This window comes from Adiantum capillus-veneris, chromosome 4 (genome assembly GCF_014529385.1).
Source record: "Adiantum capillus-veneris isolate H3 chromosome 4, ASM1452938v2, whole genome shotgun sequence".
In the NCBI taxonomy this organism is placed as follows: Eukaryota; Viridiplantae; Streptophyta; class Polypodiopsida; order Polypodiales; family Pteridaceae; genus Adiantum; species Adiantum capillus-veneris.
In genome coordinates, this window is record NC_140934.1 from 70,131,838 (window position 1) to 70,150,516 (window position 18,679).

The following is an 18,679-nucleotide window of genomic DNA, read 5'->3' on the forward strand; positions in this document are numbered from 1 at the left end:
TACTTTGGCCACTCCACCTTCTTTGATGGTTGTCACAAACTCCCAAACTCTCTTTATGTCCACCCCCGCCGGTACTGCTTCAAAGTAGTTGTGGAGATCAATCTTCTCCAAATACCCGGCCATCTTGCTTCTTACGAACTCATTGAGTTCTCGCGGCACCATTGGTAGCTCAATCACATTGCCTTTAGTGTCTTTAAATACTCCTCGGTAGATCTTTAGGTCGTTGGACTCTAACAGATCTTCTTGGATCCATGTGCTGGGGGGCTTTAGTGTTCCTTCTGGTATGACGAAGGGCTCCACTTCTTCTAGGTAATCCTTGATGGTCATTCTTTTCTTCTTTGCCGGTGACTTCACGGTTGCCATAGATCCTGTTGCACTCAGTAGTCCGACGTTAGCGTTTTTTCCATATTAGCTGAGAAACTAAGTTTTAACTATCCAAATGACTTGAAAATTGAAAATAAAGCTTAAAAGGAACTTGTGAAGCTGTGCATGTGCTCACAGTGCAATTCTGGCCAAAATTTTCCATTTAGACATCCTACGCGTAGGATGTCTTTTTCATCAGAATTAGTTGATACTTGACATGCTGGTAGTGCATGGCTCATGGAACATGGTTATATGCCTGGATATGGATTTGGATATCAAAAAGTGGATTTTTTTGGCTCATTCAGGCTTTAGGTCACAAATTGGGTAGAAAGTTCATAACAGGTAGTAATTGATGTCCAAATGGGTTGAAAATTGGTATATGGGCTCTTTGCACCATGGTATTGGCTCCCATGATGTCAGTCTTTGCACAAAAGGCCTAAATTATGCTAGAGACATCCTACGCGTAGGATGTCTTTTTCATCAAAATTACATGAGATTTATTCTGTGGGTAGTCCTTGGCATATGGAACATGACTATGCTCTTGGATTTGGATTTGGACAAGGATTGATGCTTGTAAGAGCCTGTGTGGTGGTTTTGGGCTCCAAAAGTGTGTCTTGAAGGTGTTGGGGGTCAAAAATGATTAGAATGGCTTCAAAATTGACATATGAGCTCTTGATGATGAGGTGATTGGATCTAGAATGAACAAACATCCTTTGCAGGCCAAAAAAGTCAAATAGACATCCTACGCGTAGGATGTCTACTTCACCAATTTTTGCTTTTGACTACACAGATTGGTTGGTGATGTGTTGGTAAATGTGTTGTGCAAGTTTCATGTGATTTGGACAAGATTTGGTAGGTATATGGCCCATTAGTACCTCTATGCCCTAACTTTGCATTTTTTCATGCATATGAGGTCAATTTTGGTCCAATTGTGATGAGACTTGGTGGATAGCATGTAAAGGTCATTCAGAAAATGTGTATGATGAAAAATGTTTGAGTCTGTGCTCAGAAATGCCCTTGAGACATCCTACGCATAGGATGTCTCCTGATGATTTTTTCATGGTTTGTGCTCCTAGTGCCTACCCTTGGTCCCCCTGAGTCCCTTTTAAGGCTAATTTCAACAAAAAAGTCAAATGGATAGAGAATAACTCCCTATGTGGACTTCAGAGCCTCCGAGCTGTTTTCTGCCTTTTGGAGTGCTTTTTGGCAAATGAAATTTCTTGATGTTGGTCTCCATAGCTTCCCGATCCCCTGGGGATCCTTGCCGTATGGTTTTTGTCGACTTTGACTTCACCGAAGCTTCATTTGGCAATTTGTCGCTCTAGAAGCACTCGTGGTTGCGTTTACATATCTTCGATGATTTGTGGCGGTGTACCACCATAGGACTTGGTTGTTGATGGTCCAGGAAAGTCGCTCGTGAAGTTTGGTGGCAAACGGGCATGCGGTTTGGCCGCGAGAGCAATTTGATGCTTTGTGTGTCTGATGCCGATTCTGAAGTTTAGTGCCGCTTCGGGTCACTTTTTGGTCCTACAGGTCACATAGACTTGTCGAGCATGTCGAGATGCTCCTACCCATGAATTTTGGTAGCATTTGGTCGCCTTTTCGCCAATTTCCCATTTGGTGGCCTCTTGCAGGATTCTAGGAATTAGGATTTTTCCCGATGGTTTTCTACTGCCTTTGGACATCCAGGACTGGTCTCCTATGCTAGGGTAAGTTGTCGATGAAGTCTTGTTGCTTTTGGGTTAGCCATTAGGTTGCCGCCTCTACTTGTAGGTCTCTACCGCCCGCTTTGTGTGTGAACCCTACGCTAGTTTTCGTGACAAAACGACAAACATGCGCGAAAAGCTCAAGGTGGTGAGCCTACCTCTCATGTCTGAAGCTCGTCGGGTAGTCGTGCGCATCGTAGAAGCTGCTGGAAGGTCCGTCCGCTCTAGGTGACAGAAGCTCTCTCTACAAAGTCAATAATGAAAATGAGCTAAAAATGAGGTGAAAATTTCTTATAATGAAGGTCCCTGAACCACTTTTCATGAAATTTGACATGTGCTCCTATCTTCTTGCGAGATGCGGTTTAGACTCATAAATTTCTTGATTTGGACTCCATTTGCTCTGTTTACCAGAAATTTGGCATTTCGGTCAAAACACGCTTTCCGCTCCAGTCTCATAATTGCACCCCCACTGTACCATAGGTTGTCCTATTCTCACTGATCATCCCCATATTTTTTTTTTCATTACGACCGTTTTTCACCTGCTTTTTGTATTTTTGAAGTTTTTCTGCCGAAAATGAGCAAAATTAAAAGGAAAATAGCAAATCAAACCCAGAAAATTCCCCAAAATCATAATAAATCACAAACATAACCGCAAAACATTATATACACTCACATGCAATTTTTATGGCCGGATTTCTCCGTTTTACTAATATTTTGCTCGAAAAATGGCTATTTCTACTTATATACACACACCTAGGGGCTTGATTTGGCGTTTGGCCCCATATACCTGTAGATACATGTTGTATAAGGGCATATGTACATGGGTTAGTCCAAAAAATTTCGCAATCAAACGACAACCCTTAAAATAGTCAAAAATCATGCCCTTTTTTGCTCTTTCTGCTATTGGTTCCGCATTTGAGAATGCCTCCCCCCCTCCTAGCCGGAGTCCTCCCGGACGACAATGTATCGCCTCGTAGTATGTGCCGTGCATAGGTTGAAAAATTTGTGCTAATGCTTGGCCGATTAATGTGGCCCTATTTTATGCATACTCGGTCAATGCATGGAAAATTAATGTTGTGCAAGAGAAGGGAATAAGCAAGATTCTTATTGGCATTCGTCGTCGAGGTTTCCTGTTTTCTTTGCAAGTAACAGTTGTAACTCTACTGCTCTCCGTTTAATTGTCTTTTTTAAAACAGGCAATCGCTATGCCGCTTCTATTGATATAGCCGTAGCTGTTTCTATGGAGAGGATTGGCTTGGCCGGAATGGCCGTGGATCGTATTTTCTTTGCTTTCCATTGGTATTTTGTTTTTGCCAGTTTTTGTAGATGTTTTGCTACTTCTTTTGTTGCCACTGTTTTGTTGCTGATTAGCATCCACATAAGTCGGTTGCCTTTTTTCAAATGCAGATGTCTGCCTTCCGTTGTTGCTTGTACTGAAGGGAGTTCCTTTTGCTTTTTTTTGGGTATCCAAATGCTAGTGACATTTGAGTTGTTGCTGAGCATTTTCTTTGGGATCCATATCTGTTTTATGTCCTTGCTGTTTATTTGAACTATCTGCTTCGGTTGAATTCTTTCTTTACATTGTTGTTTGTCTGCCATGTCATTTCTATCCTTTCGCATCCATACTTGTTTCCCTTGTTTTGGTAACCTAGAACTTTGCACTATAGTCTGTGACTTCGTATGTATGTAGTCAGCATGGTTTGCTCTTACATGTTTGTTGGCCTTGGGTATCATGTTGTTCTTTGGTGTCATTCTTGCTTTTGGCTCTTTTTCCATTAATTGCTTGGCTTGCAGCTGATGATTCCGGTATTGTTGAGCAAATGCTATCACCTGTTGTTCGTGTGCATGCTGAATTTTTACTGCCTTCACATTCCAATCTATCTGCACATTGTACTCTTTTTGCCAAGGTTGTCCCAACATCATTGGGTGTTGTGTGCTTTCATGCTCCACCACATAGAATTTGTGTGCGTAAATATATTGATGTATTTGTACATGCAATATAGTCCATCCCAATGTTTTCAACGGGTGTGACTACTTTCCAACACTTGAGGAGTAGGATGAAGTTGACCTGTGGATTTGAGCTATTGGTATAATCCGTAAGAGATCAAATTTGCTTGAGCTCCAGAATCAAGCAATGCCGTCGATTCAACTTGATTGCTGCCCACTTTGACTGCAATTAATGGCTCCACTGTGTCTTCATCCAACTTCGTCAGTCGAATGGCATTGATTCGCACTCGTGCTCCACTTTGTTGTTGTTGTCGCAGAAGTCTTCGTTTTGCAATGCGTTCCTTTGCTTCTGCTTGAGCTTCCTCTCGTACTCTCTATTTTTCCTTCATTCATTGTTTTCCTTGATGAATTTGTTGGAGCATCTCATGTGTGAGTGGGAGATGATATTTCTTTGGTCGACATCCACTAATCCAGTTCGGCATTATTTCACCTGCTAATGTAGCAAGCTTGACAGCTCCACTTTGTGATGGATCACTAATCACAAAGGGTCCCATCCCTCGTTTTTTAAGTTTCTTGGCATGTTGCTTCAAAGTATAAACAAGTACATAATCACTTGATTTGAACTCTTTAGTGCGCACATCAAAAAACTCTTTTTGTCTTCTCTTTTTAGCATAGATTGAAGCTACGGCCCTCAAGCGGAGTTCATCTAGCTTTTCAAGATCATCTAGTCTTGAAGAGAGTTCATGCCCTGTCCATTCTAAGCGTTTTGCTACTCGTAGAGTTGGAATTAAAAACTCTATGGGTAGTATAGCATTTAGGCCAAACACCATGTTGTACGGTGTTGTTCCTATCAATGTTTTGTAAGCTACCCTGTATGCCCATAGTGTTGAGTGTAGCTGTTGATCCCAATCTATTCTTGACTCTGACACTATTTTAGTAAGAACACGTGCATAGTGTTTTATTTGTGGTCTCAGCTTGTCCATTTGCATGTGGGTATGGTATGGAGCAGATTTCCTATGTATGACCATGAATTCCTCTAGCAGATGTTCAATGACTTCATTAAGAAAATGTGTCCCACGGTCACTGATAATTTCTATAGGTAACCCGTACCGTACAAAAACATTCTCATACAGAAATTGTGTAGTGGTCCTTGCATCTGCTTTTTGCGTTGCCTTGGCTTCCACCCATTTAGTGAGATAGTCCGTAGCCACAATGATATATTGGGTATGGGTGCGATATGCAGGGGGTGAGATAGGTCCCACAAAATCAATGCCCCATTTTTCAAATGCTCTTGCTCCCATCATTGGCCATAGTGGCATCTCATCTCTCTTTATCGGTACCTTGGTGCGCTGACATGCGTCACAACACTTTACAAACTCTTCAGCATCCATGTGCAATGTAGGCCACCATATACCTGTGGTTAAGACTATTTTTGCCATCTTATCGCCCGAAAATGGCCTCCACTTATTTTGCTATGTGCATGTTCTAGAATCAGCAGGTATTCACTTTCACTTGCACAGATTCTAAGTTGATTGTCCTTTCCTCGCTTATAGAGTTGGTTCCCAATCAACTGAAAGTCACGAGCTTCTAGCTCTATAGCTTCTTTCCGTGCTCTTGTGATGTTCTCAGGGAACGTCCTAGTGGTTAAGAAATCAATGATATATTGACTCCATGCAGGTGCAATGTTTACTTGAAACAATGTCGTGTGATTCACTGGTCGTTTGGCACTACATATAGTACAATTGGTAACATAAGAATGTGTGTCCGCATACATAGTTGGCCAATAAACCCCTAACTGTTTTAGTCTCTGGTATGTTTTCACTGTTGAACAATGAAATGCACAATCCTGGACATGTGCTTCTTCAAGGTAGCACTCAAATTCTTCCGGATTTATACATAATCGTAGGATTTGGTCCGATCCTAGATGATACAGCCGTCTTGCTATCAACTGGAAGTTTTTTGTTTGTCGAATTGTTTGTTGTTTAGATCTATATTCCGTATTATTAAACTCACTTCCAAAGGAAAGAATGCTAACAATTTCCTGAGACCATTTGGGTACCATTTCAACATTCAAAAGATAAGCATCTGGTATGTCATCATCTACTCCTTCAGGAGCTTCCCCGTTGTGTATCCTTGAAAGATGATCCACTCATAGATGAGTTTTACCCTTTTTGACCACCACTGTGAAGTCAAACTCTAGTAGTATAATAAACCAGCGTACAATTCTCCCTGTATTGCATGGTTTATTTACCAGATACAAAAGAGCTTGATGATCTGTAAAGAACACAAATTTATTTGCAAGCAAATAATGCCGAAATTTCTTTACAACATAAATCATTCCTAACCCTTTCCGTTCGGTGGTTGTGTAGTTCTTTTCCGCACTGTTTAACTGTCGGCTTGCATAACATACTGGAAAATCCATTGTTCCGTCTCCAGGTTGAGCCAAAATACTCCCAATTGCATATACAAAAGCATCAATGTGAACATGGAATATCTTTTCCCAATCTGGTGCCTTTAGTACAGGTGCTGATATAAGGTTTTCCTTCAGCTTTTGGAATGAAGTTTCACACTCCTCGGTCCAATCAAAATTGACTAGCAAACGATACAGAGGTTGTACAATAACCGCATTCATGTATATGAATCTTTGATAATATCCGCAGTGTCCCATGAAGGATTGCACTTGTTTAGCATTAGTAGGCCTGGGTAGGTCTACAATGACTTTAACTTTGTCTAGATCAGCGCTTATGCCATTTCTTGAAACAATGTGTCCTAAGATGCGGCCTTGCTTAACCATAAAGATACACTTTTCCGGGTTAAGACAGATTCGATATGTCCTGCATTTTTCAAAGACCTTTTGCAAATGGTCAATATGTTCCTCTCATAGAAGAGAGTGTACACAAAGATCATCCATGTAAATTTCTAAGAATATTCTTAGGTATTCTTTGAACGAGTGCGTCATTAACCTTTGGAAGGTAGCTGAGGCATTAGTTAAGCCAAATGGCATAGCTCGATACGCATAAATTCCCCATTCTGTGGCAAACGCTGTTTTGTGTTAATCCTCCCTTGCTATTGTCAGTTGGTTGTATCCGGAAAACCCATCCGGAAAGGAATAAGCCCGTTTCCCGGCCACCCGCTCAAGTACATGTTCTGTGATTGGCAAGGGATAATTATCCCTTATGGTGGTTGCATTTACCTTTTTGAGGTTTACACACACTCGCAGTTTTCCATTCTTTTTGGAAACTACCACAATGGGTGACACCCAATCTGTATGTTCGATTTTATAGATGAATTCAGCTTCCATCAATTTATCAATCTCTTCTTTGATTCGTTTAGCAAATGTGTCATTATATGTATAAGGACGTTGTTTGCTAGGTTTTGCATCTGATTTCAAAGGAATTGTATGTTGGCATATCGATGGATCAACTCCTTTGAGGTCTTTATAGGACCATGCAAACACATCTTTATACTTCTTGAAAAGTTGTGTTAGCCGTTCTTCTTCTTCAGGCTCTAAATCGTTTGCTACATAGACCGGCTGAGGCTTTTAACCTGGTTCCGCAAGGTCTATCCTTTTTGCATTTTTTGGCCCATCGTAAGATTCTTGGTTGGTTCTTTCCCTAATTGGTGGTGTCATGATGATTTTTCTATCCTGGATGGTAAATTTTCGATAGTGTGATGGTACATTCATGTTTCCCTTTTCTGACTCTCCTTTACCATCACTATCTTCTTCGGTAGTCCATATCTCACGTAAAGACCGTTTCAGTTCTTGGTATTTCTGTTTACACTCCAATTTAGTCCACTCTTGGTCTTTTGTTGTTTCCATTTTTGATTTTTGGGATTTTTGTGATTTTGTTTCTGTTTTAGCTTTTCGTACCTGTTTTATTTCCTCTCGCGTTCTTTTCCTTCGATTTTTTGAGAATCTTCCTGATATTTGATCTTTTACACAATCCGCTGCTTTTACAAGCATCAAATAGTGAGTTTTACCTTTTATCCTGGGCATCAGGTTCTCTCTCACTTTGTTTCCTGCGTTCCTGGCGTCTAGGGTGTTGATTAGCAAAATCATAAAACACCATATTCTCGGTTTCCCTTCCACGCTCATTTGAGGTGTCTGAACACTCATTATCTGCATCATCATTTTCTTCCAGATGTTTAGAGGAGTTATAAAACTCTTCTTGTCCCGGTGGTTCTATCGTCTCATCTTCTCCTGGTATAATGTTTACCCTGTAGTAGGGTAGCACATCATAGCCATCTTTATCGCAAAATTTTGTTGTTGGACTATCTATAATGGTACAGACATCCAATGTTTCTAGTATGTGTTTCCATTCTAGAGGTTCCAAGGCATCTTCAGGGAAAGGTTCCGGAATATACTCCTTGTCCTCAATTTCTCTTTCTAGGACGCATTCCTCTCTTCTTAAGCTTCCACAATGTGAAGCTCCGCACATCCATAGCTCTTTTTGTTGCCCTAACCATGCTGGGAGTTCTAATCCTGCTACTGTAGCTGAATCAAACTCTTCCACAGGTGTTTGGTTCATATCTTTGTAACTATGGTCTTTCAGGTGTATTTTAGTTGTTGTCTCTCCATGTCTGAGGTATATGTGGTCGTAACCCCAATCTTGGACCATCTTCAATTGTCGCATGAATGGTCGTCCCAAGATGATCTCATAATTGTTCTTTTTGTTGAAATCGACTATTGCAAATGTATGCTCATACTCGATTCCGCACAAAGTGACAATCACTTTTTCTAAGAGTCCTAGAGGCTTCTCCATGAACCCATATGCCAATTGCAACTTCATTCTGGTAGCTCTCAAAGCTGGTTTTTCCCATTTTTTTCCAGATTTCCTTGGTGGCGATAGCAGCTCCCGCTCCACTATCAAGGATGCTTTGGAAACTACTCCTTGGAATTCTACTGGTAGCGTGGTGTTTCCATCTTCTCCCTCACAATACTCTCCAACCTTGTTTAATGGTACTGGCCTAGTTTTTAATTGAGGTCTATCCAACTCTCTGATCCCTTCCTGTAGCCTCAAGGTGGGGTCCTTCACTCCAAATTTTTCTAGGCATTTACCTACTGTGGTCCACATGTTTGGCCGTAACCTTAGGAGTTCTGCTAATGTGATTGTGCATGCCACCGGGGTGGACAATAACTCAATCAATCCTTGTGAATCCATCACTTTGTTAGAAGACAGTCTTTGAGATGGGATTTCTCTCACTTCCGACTTGGCTTCATACTCTCCTAGGTAAGAGGGTAAAGTTCTCAGCAAGTCTGGTTGGCTGTGCCCCAAACTAATTGATCCTTGGTCTCCCCCTTGTGATTGTATCTCAAAGTTCATTTGTGACCTTGCCTCAAATTCTTCAATAGGAGGTAAGGTTACATTCCTTTCTTTTCTCGTGCTATTCATGTGGTTACTCATCCTATTAGCCTCGTTGGCTTCACGGATTTGCTTCCAAAGATCGTCTAGACCGTTACAGTCCTTACCCATTTCTGTCAATATTTTAGGTTGGAACCCGTCACTTGCCTCATCTGTGGTATTTGGCACTATGATAGGCTCTCCTCTGGACTCATAGGCATTAGTGAGTCTTTCCTTTGTTTCTACATGTTTCTCTAAAGCTGGTTGGATAGGGGTTGGAGCTAGTGCCTCATGCCAATTTGCAGGTTTATCCAGCGGGTCTTCCATCAATGATTGAGTTGTTTTGATCATCTTTTTACACATTTCCAACCTTTGTTTTTCTATTTCCGCATATGGATAAGTCATCCACCTTTGCTCCTGGGTTTGGTTCTTTTTGAGTCTGGCTTCATAAGCCTTTAGAAGCGCATCCAACTGCTCATTTACCTTGTCTGCCAGTACAGATCCTCCTGATCCTGCACTTTTGGGCTCTGCTATTTCCTTGGGTGCTATGGTTGTCGTGGCATGTGAGCTTAAGCTAGCTAGATCCTCTAACCGCTCTAATCTATCCTTTGTATGTTTCAACTCCTTGGATATATCTGTTTGCTCTCGTTCTTTCCTGGCTTTCATACACGCCTTTCTAGCTTTCCAAGTGCTTCTTTGATTTTTTGTTTCTGAACTTTGGGCATCGGTTTTTGGCTCTTCAACTATGGGTTCATTCGTCATTCTTTGTGCTTGGGCTCGTGTTACTGTCTGAATAGGTATGATTGTTTCATTTTCCGACCCTCCACTGGAAGGTACTGTTTTTAGCATGTTCAAGGTGGTTTTTGCTCCTTTGCTTGGGTTTTTAGGGCAATCGGGAATCAAATCAGTAACTCCACACTCAGAGCAATACGCGTTGACTCTAATGATTTCATCATGAGGACAGTCTCTTAGCCAATGGTCTCCACCACACTTGTAGCAGGGTCCCTTGGGTTGTTGAGGTGCTCCTTGAGCTCCCCTTTGTTGGTATGCATGTCTTTGTCCGCCCATGCCTCCATTGGCTATGAACAACAATGTTCGTTCATCTAAACTATATCTCCCTTCTCCTGCTGCCTGTGCAGCTGTTGGTGGTCCTGTACTTCCTATCATGCTCCATGGTTCTGGTGTCGAGGGTTCTTCCGGTGGATAATAGACAGAGTTTTCCGCATATCCATTGGGATCTTCATAATATGCATGCATAGGAACCAAATCCTTATCCTCTGATTCGATTACGATTGGTGTGTATCTTATACCGACTGGTTGTAATCCTGGTAGGGGTGGTTGTTGCCCCAACACCGGTTGTGGTCTTTCTACACCTACAGGTCTTGGTAGGTTGCCTGCTTGATACCTAGGCATCGATGGAATTTGAGGAGAAGCTACCGGAGCTTGGGGAGCTTAAGGTCTCTCTCTCACATATCCCTTGTTATAATAACATTCCTTAGTCCCATGGTTTGTCTGTTTTTGCTCAATAGCACACCACTTGGGCTGTTTAACCTGGGGTTTGGTGTACAAGTTAATCTTTTTTAGCACTTCATCTACAAGCTGCTCTTGGTTTACAGCTACTTCTCCTTTCGGTGCTGTTTTAGAAGACTTGCTTCCACTTTGTTGTGAAGATGAATCGTCGTCAAGGTCCTTGAACTCCCCCTCTTTGTAGACCGCACAATTGTCCACAAGGTAAAGAGCCTCCTTGGTCAACTCATTCAACGTTGTGCTTCTTTTCATATGTAAGTATTTCTGAATTATCTGTATTCCTTAGTCCTTGGATGAATATCAGCATGAGTCTGGACTGAGTTGGCAGTTCTTCCACAGGACAGAACTTAACATATCTTTTTAGTCTTAGGGTTGCCTTTCGTATAGATTCCCCATCTTTCTGTTTAAATTTATGGATTTGTGAGACGATATTATGAGTTATGCCCCTTTGTGAGAATTCCTCGATAAACTCGTCAAACACTTCCTCCATAGACTCAAAGTCTCTACGCTCTACAAAGTCAAACCAAGTGGCAGCATCATCCTCTAGGGTCAGTCCAAACCCTGCAAATTGGGTAGGAAAGTCTAACACCCCTTCAACTCTAATTACACGCACAAAAGTTGCTACATGATCTCTTGGGTGTCTGCTTCCTGTGTATTTCTTGTTTACCCATTTTTGCACTTGAGAAGGTCTAATTCTTCGATGGTCTACAAACCTCATCATTGGATCCCCACGTCCTAATAGATATACCTCCTCAGGTCTTCTGTAATAGGTTGGTTCCTCTCCCAGTGGTGCTCCTAAGCCATAATTTCTAATAGTTCTCGTTCTATGGGTGGCCCTCCAAGCTCTGTTGACCCTTGAGTCTTTGGATTACTCTCTTCTTGATACCTTGAATAGGGTGGTGGTTCTTGTAAATCCCTTAGCCCTCGTGCGGCTTGATAACCATCTCGTCTTCGGTCTTGTTCCAATGTTGCACTCTGTCGAAGCCATGCCTGCAATGATGGCTGGTTTGTTGGTTGGTTTTGGTTGTTGAATGCTTGTGGTTGGGTGGAATGTGAGGTAGAGTCATACTCATCAGAAAAGGGATTTGTCAACTTACTTGGGGTGTAGGTGGCTCTTGGCACTTCTTCAAGGGCATATGTTGATGCTCCTGGACCTGTTGCCCTTTCTACCTCCTCTGAGAGAATACGTTGGTATTCTCGTCCGTATCTATCAACAAAAACTATACCCTTCCCCATAGCAGTTTCATAAGAAAATAAGTAAAGAACCTTGTCTTTGCTTAATTCGTTTACGTATGGTTCTTTACTGCGAAAGTAAGTGACTATACCCTCACTCTCATGCTTGTAGATTCCCACGTTCTCGTTATAAGCTGGAACCTTGGTTGTTTTCTTATCATACATAAAAATAGCTCCGGGCTGATAGCTCCGGACGGATCAATGGTTGGTGGCGGTTCTTGAGCTTCTAAAACCATGTTCCCTTTCGCCACATTATCTCCATATCTGTTATAATCTTCAGGGTTACTAACTATGAGATAGTGGTTCCCCTTTTCATCTCGGAATCTATCTCCATCATCATAAACTCGGATTATCTCCAATCTCTGTGCTGGCCTCTCTTCAATACAAATGCACTTGCATCCTCGATAGTCAGAATAGACTAGGGCTCCCCTCGAGTTTGTTCCCTCTATGAAGATCACAGTGAGCTTGGAATCATTCAAAGGATTTTGGGAGGTGCTTCCTCCTGGAATTGGTCCATCATAAGGGAAACCTCCTGGCTATTGACTACCCATCATGAAGAAAGATTTGTCTGATGAAATGTCAGTATCACTACCTTCCTCAATAATCGGTGCTAGCGGATCTAGCCTTGCCTGAGTTACACTCTCCTCGGTGAACACTAAGCTACCTTGGTCACCTGCCACCTTCTGGTCTCTAACAATGTATCTTCCTAATCTTAAATTCATTAAACTTATCAATGCAATTTATCACAAATCCAACCACTCACCTGGCAAAGGATCAGTCTTTGCACGACTTCTTGCTTTGTTGCTGAATATACCTATATACAAGCGTTTAATTTCGGCAACCGAATCAAAGCATTTATATGCTAGAGGTTATCTTAGTAATGATTGGTATAACTGGAGAGTTAATCTCAACCACTACTGTATTTTATACACTACTAATGTTCTGGATTAGGTCTGCTAATCTGAAACTGTACTTCCCTCGGATGTTGGTCAATTCATGCGAAAAAGTCTGAATTCAGTCTTTGCTCTGTCAATTGGACAAACAAGGTCCAAATTCACTTCTGAAAGAAGTTCTGGAACCCTTAAGTCAAATGGAATCTCACTGTCTAAGCCCAGTCAAATTTTCTCTTCAGTAAGCCCCAATAGACATCCTACGCGTAGGATGTCTCCTGCTTTGTTTTGCCTGGATTTTTGCACTATGGTTTCCCCTTGATGTGCTGAACCCACATCTGTTTTTACTTTTTGATTTGGACACCTATTAGCTGGTCAATGAGTCAAAAATCTGTTCCGATAGCTTGTTGCTGATCCTGATTAGTCTAATTAACTCCAATTTGGACCAAAATTGACTAGGAGGCTTGTCTTAGGCTATACAACACCTTGCTATGTCCACTGTTAGTATCTGGCTTCAAATTCTTGCTTTAGACATCCTACGCGTAGGATGTATTTTTCATCATAATGGCTTCAAAATCAAAGCACAGGCTCCCCTTGAGTTGCTGATCACTTTGGTATACTCAAAATTTGCTTTGGAGTCCAAAATCACACAGAAGACATCCTACGTGTAGGATGCTTTTTGGCCTGTTTGACCCCAGACTTGACCCACAGTTTCCCCTTGATGTCAGTAACCCAGTGGTATGCTTAGATTTTGGTTTGGATTTCAAAAGTCCCCAATTTTAGCTCTTCTTGCCTTTTTCAGTCAAAAGTGCTAAAGTCTGCTTTGAACCCAATTTTCTCACCCAAATGAGATGAAACCCCTTTCAGTCACTCAATATATCATGCAAGACATGCTCATGCAGCCATCTTATGGTTTTGGTCTCAAAATAATGTTTTGGCACAATTTGGGTAGGATGTATGGCAATTCTCGTCTTTTGGTTTTAATCTGTCAAAATTTGGTCAAATTTCCACTTTCCAGGTGAAAATAGGGTAGAACCTACCTTCTAAACACACTGGTAACCTCAGATTTTCAAAAAAGTGCCCAGATCACCCTGTAGACATCCTACGCGTAGGATGTCTACTGCTTATTTTTTCAGACTTATGCTCTCAGCAAGTGCAAGCATGCTTCACAATTGCAAAAACATGCAAAAATCACTCAATTTAAGCCCTTTTTGAAATTTTACGTTTTCTGACTCCGCCTTTTGGCTTTTGGTCAACAAAAATAGGCAAAAACACTCAAGTCAATATGTTACTTGGGTAAAACCTACCCTCTGAACCCACTGGTAACCTCAGTTTTCCCAAATTCCCTGCCAAAAGTGCCATAGAGACATCCTACGCGTAGGATGTCTACTGTCTTAAAATGCAATTTTTTTTCTGGCAGTAGTATTCCCTATGCTCTGTAGAGCTCTCAGCAATAATCACAGAAACTTTTGGACTTCAAATCAGCTTCCAAACACAATTTACCATCTTTCCTACTTAGCGTTTTCCACTTCTCTGATGAGCCTAACAGCAAATAAGACATGCATAAAGTACTCTAGATCAGCAATCAAGATATCCTACTTACCCTACTCCTACTCATCAATGTGAGATGGTGATTTTGATTTCTTGGTTGCTTCCTAGCCTCACACGGACTCTCAAGTCAACCTACCACCACATCTACCACTCCAACTCCTACTCTCTACACCACAACCTACTACTACCTAATACTACCTAAGACGGAAGATCCAGGCCAGACACACGCTCCCTAGACTCCTCCTAAGACCTAGAGAGTCCACCATCCTCTGATCCTATCTGAATGTAAAATAGTACTCTGGAAAGCTAGAGGGACCTCTATCCTCAAGGACTAGTCTCGGTCACCTACTTAGCGCCCTCGTCCCCGGCAGCGGCGCCAATGTTGGACAGATACGTCGTGATGGATGTCAGCACAACGAGAACTCACCTAACATATAATGTCAGCTAAGGACGAAGCTCGACCCGCAGGCGCGTGGAAGCAAACATAAGGTGTAAACATACACTTGACCGACTCCTAACTAATTCCTACAGAGGTCTCTACCAATTGTCTAAGTCACAGCCTTCAAGAGTGCATAAGAGGAAACTTCCTACAACGCTGTCCAGAGCCGAACACCCATCAAACAATCTCGAAACACCATAGAACTTGAAGGAGATCCTACTAACACCAATAGGTCGCTCTCTCTAAGGTCTATGAACCAAAATCCCAACCCAAAACACCCGGTGCAAAATCACGTAGGATGTCTGGCTGAAATCTTCAGGTCTTCGTTTCTGAAATCTAAAGTGCCTAATGTGTAGCTCTACTCAATGTGAACACGTGGATATGCTGCAATGCAAAATCCGACAACGTATGCTCACCCAATCACCAGATGAAGCTCGTAGAAGGAGGTCGCAAAACCGAACCGTATGCGCGCAATGTAGGTATCAGCGCATAGCTCTCGTCGGGGGCAACACGTTGTACCTATTTTCACTCGATTTTGACCACCAGTGCACACGTAGCGTCAAGCTGAAGCTCACACTCTCTCTCGTACACAGTACGCTCACTCACAGACTTCAAAAACTTGTTTTACAAATGACAAAAGGTTTTTTCATTAAGGTCAACAAGTGGTATATATACCTTACAATTCTCAAACCCTAAAGTTCCAAAATCAACCAACTACTCCATCTATCTATCAAAACTAGGATACAATCTGGAAACTTCTGTAAGTCCCAATATTTACAAGGTGAAAAATCAGGTTTCCTCAATAAATGAATAATTACAAAAAGAAAATGATAATCCTCCGAGTAGTTAGTCTCCGTGGGGTTTGTCCAGCTTCTAACATTTCCGTTAACATTTTCAAAAAACATTTCGCCCATCTTCTCCTTAACAGTCAGTGAACTGTGACGTTCGCACACTTGGATGTGATCTCCAACACTTCTCACCACCTTAATCTTATAATGATGAATCCTCACTCGATTCGGGCACGCCATGCAAGATTTGCCCAAAAAATATTCGTCCTTAAATGAATCACATCAGCACTGAGCGAGTTTTTAGCTTTAAAGTGAGTACCCCCACTAATGAGTACCCCTTGACCCTTTTTCCCAATTCCATTCCTCCGACTTTCCTCTTTTTGGACTTCCAATCCCACAATCCAAATTCCAACATCCAGTTCGCCATTCGAATTCCAAATTCCAGATCCCTTTACATGTTGAACATACTTTGACATTAAATCTGCATTCTGCTGAACATCCTCTACTTCCACGTTTACATCATCTGCTTGACTCCCAAATTCACAAATGGCTTGACAATCGCCATGATAAAATTCAGCTCCATCTGCATTTCCAAAGATGACTTCATCATTTGCTACAATATCTTTAGCCTTCCGCAACATCCACTGTGAAATTTCAAGAACTTTTAATATCTGAATTTGCATCTACATTTCTGTCTGAATCTGAATTCCAATTTGAATCTGAATCTCACTCAGAATATGAATCTGAACCAAAATCTGACACTTGGGATACTCCTCTTCATGTCCCTTATACAAAAGTGCCCTATCAACTCCTACATATTTGTTCTGATTTTGTCCAATCCAAGAAGAAAATGATGTTGTTAATCCCCACTGAGTATCGATGTCATCCTCCTTGTGACATTGATTGTCATACCTCTTCATCAAGCTTTTCACGGCTTCCATTAAAATTTGCATCTGAATTGGTCTTTGCATCCAAAATTGCAGTTGAATCCAAATCCAAAAGTGAGATTGAATCTGAATTGAAATCTGAATTTGAGTCTGAATCACATTCCGCATCTTCCAAAATTTGACTTGCTTTATGAACTGAAAATTTGCCCTCAATATCTCTTCATATCCATCTATATGAAACTGCCACAATATGAAATGCCACCTCCAACTTCCAATATGAATATCATCATCCCCAATCTCCTCCATTATGCTGCTGTCATCTTTTAGTCCTTGTTGCTGCAATTGTTGCTTGGCTCTTTTGACATCCTCTTTGACATTTGCTTTGAAGTCCGCTTGAAATGACCAAATTTTGCCATGATATCCGCATTAGCATGCACATCCTCCATTTGCTGTTGACAACTGTCCTCTTCAAATGTATGTGAATTCCCAATGAGCATGACACTTTGATCAGTCGAAAAGGAATAATCCTCCTGTGCTTCATGCACACACTTCCGTGGTAGGATAGAGGTAACCAGGGTTTCTGCTCGTCTCTGTTCCCTGACCTCATGTTGCTCCTCCTTACCTTGCTGCCTTTTATCCTGCTGATATTGCTGATCCTCCACATGGTCTTCTTTTCGACTTCCCACTTGCATTTGCTGAGCTACCACCCATTGATTTTTTGATCGAAACTGCTGTGTACATTGTTGGGATACAATTTCCACAAGATTTGCTAACTACATATTTCCATCAGTGGATCTTCGTGGTGACAATCCCTCCGAAACTGAGTTGTTCATTGTTGTTTCTGCAAATTCCTCCTGAGTACATCTGATTTTTGAAACTTCTTCTTGCTTTGACTCTTCATTTGTAATCCTACATACATTCTCAATTGAACCCAAAAATAACTCAGTCACCTCTTCTTCTTCATTCCTCTCTCTATCCATCACCTCTCCTTTCATCCGACTATCCACCTGTCCATTCCTCACATTATATGCCTCTTCAAATGGTCTTTGATTTCAGTGAACAACATCCTCAATCTGTATGATTTGCTTCTCCTCTGAATAATAAATCTCATTGACAAGTGACAACACCGACATCAATATCAGCAATGGATATTCCGTCTCCACTCTATGAGCACACTCCAGTGGTAGGGTAGGGGTATCTAGGGTCAATTTTAGGCTCTCGTGGCCAACCTCATTTTGCACCTCCTTCTCCTCCACCTTTGGTATCCCCACATGATGGATGTCCGTCTCCAAGCCACCCATCCTTCATCATCATCACTTAACTCATCTTCAAACTCAGCCGCATATGCATCCCTCAATCTCTCACATGCTTCCTGCAATTTTCTCACCTCCTTCCTGCTGGAACATGATTTCCTCCTCTTTCCTTTATGATTAGTCAACCACTCATATTCCCTCTCTAAGTTATCCTCAAAATCTTCCAACTTATCCCATGCTACTTGTGTCCCATCAACTGATGCTTTACGCATTCTTCGGCCAAATTTTTGAAGTTTTGAACACAAATCTACCATACACCACTTCCTACATGCGTCTCCCTCTGAACACTCATCAACTGCACATGGGAAATCCTCCACTTCATGCTTCCGACTCATGCATACCTTGCATTTCTTCCTCTTCTTCTTTTGACTCCCCATGGCGCTTATCCGCTAGAACTTTGATTTGAAATTTGGATGCTTTCTGACTTCCACGTTTGCAACAATTCTAATTCCAGATTCCGCAATTTGACTTCAAACTCTGCAACAATCATTCTGATTTGAATTCTGATTCTGCAAACTTATTTGATTCTTGATTCTGGTGGTACTCAACTTCCTGCACTTCCTCCTAGTGGAACTTGACTCCCATAACTCCCCCTTGGTGGAACTGATCCCCCGAAATTTCTTCCTGGTGACCCTCAAAATATGTGATAATAAATCTTGTTCATATTCCACTTCTTCCTTCTATTTGTCTCTC

At 41.6% G+C, this 18,679-nt stretch overlaps 1 pseudogene; it reads right to left on the reverse strand.

Moving 5' to 3' along the window:
- Positions 1-16,300: 16,300 nt before the first annotated feature.
- LOC147459377 (uncharacterized) lies at positions 16,301-17,806 on the reverse strand (annotated as a pseudogene).
- Positions 17,807-18,679: the final 873 nt, after the last annotated feature.